Source organism: Triticum urartu, chromosome 1, assembly GCF_003073215.2.
Source record: "Triticum urartu cultivar G1812 chromosome 1, Tu2.1, whole genome shotgun sequence".
Taxonomy (NCBI): Eukaryota; Viridiplantae; Streptophyta; class Magnoliopsida; order Poales; family Poaceae; genus Triticum; species Triticum urartu.
In genome coordinates this window covers 165,467,256-165,471,007 of record NC_053022.1, presented here as the reverse complement: position 1 = coordinate 165,471,007, position 3,752 = coordinate 165,467,256, and the positions used below count along the sequence as shown (strand labels likewise).

At 43.9% G+C, this 3,752-nt stretch overlaps 1 long non-coding RNA gene across 3 annotated transcripts; it reads left to right on the top strand.

The window, feature by feature from the left end:
- Positions 1-1,490: 1,490 nt before the first annotated feature.
- LOC125552830 lies at positions 1,491-3,482 on the top strand. Of its 3 annotated transcripts, none has more exons than XR_007303809.1 (3): positions 1,491-2,236; positions 2,334-2,559; positions 2,667-3,482. It is a non-coding gene; the product is annotated as an uncharacterized LOC125552830 (long non-coding RNA). The 3 variants fall into 3 exon arrangements; XR_007303808.1 differs by having other exon boundaries at positions 2,334-2,564; XR_007303807.1 differs by having other exon boundaries at positions 2,334-3,482.
- Positions 3,483-3,752: the final 270 nt, after the last annotated feature.

Below are 3,752 nucleotides of genomic sequence, written 5' to 3'. Positions count from 1 at the left end.
CCATCATCACCGACTATGCTTTTTATAAGAGTAGTGATAGAAAACAAAGTTGGTGATGATGTTTTTCCTGCCATCCTACAACATAGGCCGTCCAATTTATATCTGACGGATAGGAAGGAAACTATGGCAATTTTGCAAAAAGATGCCCACACCCCTCTCCATATTTGCAAATAATGCCTTTCCTCATTCATCCTTTTCTCCCACAAGATAAACTACTCATACGAATGCATCTTGATGTTCCGTGCAGCGCATGGGCATCTTGCTAGTTGTTGCAAAAAGCCCATGTGTGTGTGTGTGTTGTTTGTGAGAGAGAGAGAGGGAGAGAGCAGGAGGACGTTGTGCATCTGTGACAAAGACACAAAGAGTGTGTGTGTGTGAGAGGTATCAGCTTAAAATGAGGCGATAATGTGTGTGTGCACCATCGAGAGGGCGTGTCTCAAGAAGGGACGAAAAATCTACAAAGATACATGGAGCGCGAGAGAGACATGTACGCGACAGTGGAAGCACTAGTGTGCGGGTGTATAAACCTATCTATAGGATAGTCGATCAATGTTTGTGAGAGAAATACGAGCCGGGGGTGCGAAAGTGAGAGTTTTATGTGTGTGAGAAAGAGATGGTAGTCGGGAAGGGGAGTGGAAGCAGGAGTTGTGTGTGTGTGTGAGAGAGAGGGGGGAGTTTGATCGGTAAACAAATCAATATTGTCAGTTTTATAACTGGGATGGAGACGGAAAGGAGACCGTAACAAATGTTGTGTCTGCAGGAGAGAATAATTTTAGTGGTAAGAGTCATATCTAGAGAGAACCCCATAGAGAAAGACAAAGTGAAAGATGAGTGAGACTCCGTGTGTGGCAGTGAAAAAGAAAGCTTAGGTACCTAGTGATACCAGAGAACGGTAGAGACGTGAGAGATAATGAAAACCATGTAATGTATAATAATAGGGAGAGTGTGACACTTCTCAAGGGAGACATCGAGAGACCATGTTTGCGAAAATAAGAGAAACATGAAGTGAGTGTGCGGGTGAACTGGAGAAAAGAGAGTGATAGCTACATAAAGGAGCATAAGAGAGAGATGAGAGTGAAAGGATTAAACATAAAAGGGATTCAAATATTTGAATTCATTCTGATGATACATGTAATTTATACTAGAACCAAAATTAATCTATCAAACATGCATACTGATATGAATTCACGCGCGTCTACGTTATTTAATATGTAGATATTACTGATCCATACATTTTAGTAGAACATAATTTGGTTTAAATTTTTCGAATTCAACCTTATTATTTTGAGATCATTGTATTTGTGAATCATATCTTTTCCTAACAATAAAGGGATTATCGCTTCTGCACGCCTGCTCACCATTGTGATGTTTTTTCAGAAAGGTCCTTGTGGTTTTTGGTAATTGAACCTGCAGTCCCTATTTAAGTGGATCTGTGAAGACATTTCGTTTTTACATAAAAGTCCCTGTAGTTTGGTATATTCAATCCGCGGCCCTTCGAAAAAAGCATCACGGGCAATCCCCTTCGTCCCTCCCCACGCATCAGCGGGCGCACCCCCGCCGCGGCCGGCGGTGCCGCTGCCTTCCTCGCGGAGTCCACGCCCGAATTTCACGTCGGGAGTATTGGTCTCCGTCTCTCCAGCTCCTCCCTCGAGCCTACCTCCCGAGCAACCTTCCTCCCATCCCAATTCCAGGAGACGCATGGCGACAGAGTGCGGGCCTCCGCAACATCCCCTCCCTTCTGCTCCCCCTTCTTCTTCCCTTGAACTGGATCCGTCCTCCATCGCCGACCGCCGCCACTCCCGTCTCTAGCAGCCCCTACATCCCTAACCTTGAGTAGCGTCCCCACAGGCCACAGATATTGGTCATGGGAGCATGTGAGATGGCGGCTACAGTGGAATAGAAGAACCTTGGAGAGGTGCCAGTGGGCAGCGGCGGCGGCTCAGTCGTACTCAACATCGTCGGCGAACAGCCTCCCCATCTCTGTGCCACATCCACATCTCCCGCATTTGCTGCCGTCGCTCCTCCATCTGCATCACTGACAGAATGGCCTTCTGGATGGTCTTTGGTTTGTGGGTGACAGGTTGTGGAATTGGAGCCGGGTACATGTGCCAGATCGTTTATACACAAATTGCAGACGGATGCATGACAAATTTGGTGTGCAGGATATATGCAACTTGCATACGGATCAGTCAAACCATGTGCTAAGCTTCAGAGCCACTCCACGCTCGAGGATGAGGTATTCATGCTTTGTTGCCTGCTTTTCTTATACTAGGACCTGGTCCTAAGCTCGACTCTCTCCCTCATCTTCATGTGCTCTATATTTGGTACTATAGCTGGGACGCCATACCAGGCAATGTGCGGCACCTCACATTGCTCATGGAATTAGAGATGCTGGATGTTGGAATATCCGTTCGCTTTCAACACTATCCCGGTCTCTTGAGTTGTTTCATTTTTATTCTTGTGATGGTGACTTAATGAAGTACTGTCAAACAGTGGGACATCCAAACTGGGAGAAAATTGAGCATATCCCCAGGATTTTTTTTTGAAGACTGGGTTCAAGTAAGGTTGTAATCCTCTTTGTGTTTCCATTTAGTATTTGTAAAAATTGCCTACGTAGTTGATTATCTACTACTGTTTAATGCATTTACTACTAATTGGCGTTTTAGGAAGTACGCGTGATGTTAGTCATCGCAAGACAGGGAAGGTCATTCCAGCAAGTTGGTTCAAATGAAGGAGTTGCAAGCTCAAATTATGATGCTGGGCATTCAACTATTATTGTAGCAGTCTGCTTGTTGTGATTTGCAGTACCCTTTTTTACATGAATTAGTTGTGTCGTTCAATTTGATTCGAAAATGCGCTATTCTGAGCATTTCTTTGTGCGTGTAGTCAAGCTCCTCGGTTTTGCTTGAAAAATGAAGGATACTGCATATACCCAAGTATTTTCCATGTTTTCTCATACCGACCTGCCATTTGGAGCTTAGTTGTCCGGAATAGTGCAAATGATCATCCACTACTGGAAAATTGGTGTTTGCCATGTGCCATGGTCTTTGGCGAGATCCATTTTGCGTTCTATTGGCAAAGCAACCCGTTGTCAAGCACAACACTTGGAAAACATGGATATTTAGTAGAGGCTTCAATTCTTCGAGAGCTAGTAGGAAAATATTAGAGAGATGAGCAGGGGAGACTGGTACTTCCCATTACAGTGGCCAAAGAAAAGCAACAATTTTTTGCGTCCAGCGAAGCTTTCTCGGTAGTGCCCAGGTTATGAATTCATGTGATTTCAGATGCAACATTTAGATGTAGTGCAATTGAGAATGCAGCAGGTCAGAACAATGGATGACAAAGGTGTTATGAGTGGCTAGGTAGGACAATGTGCCGCTAGCTCTATAGATTGTGTAAAATGTGGATATGTGAATTGCCCAGATTGCCTTAGGGGCCATGTTGCAAACTGTTCAAGGTTAGGTATGTTTCTCCTTTTGACATTTTTCTAAATAATCCCCTGAAGCAAGATCACTTCAGGACAATATGACCTACTACTTAGTACTATGAGCATTTACTTTCTATGAGTTACGGCGTGTTCAAACTATGTACATGTGTGCAAGTGAGCAGATTTTGATTTGGCGTCTTGGAGTCTTAATTTGTTTAGGGTAACTATTGGATCCATGTTATCTACCTATAGCTAGTGCATGTAAAAATAGTAATTGAAAATACCTATAGGCAGTGATATTTTTATGGCTGGATGTCTATGGCTT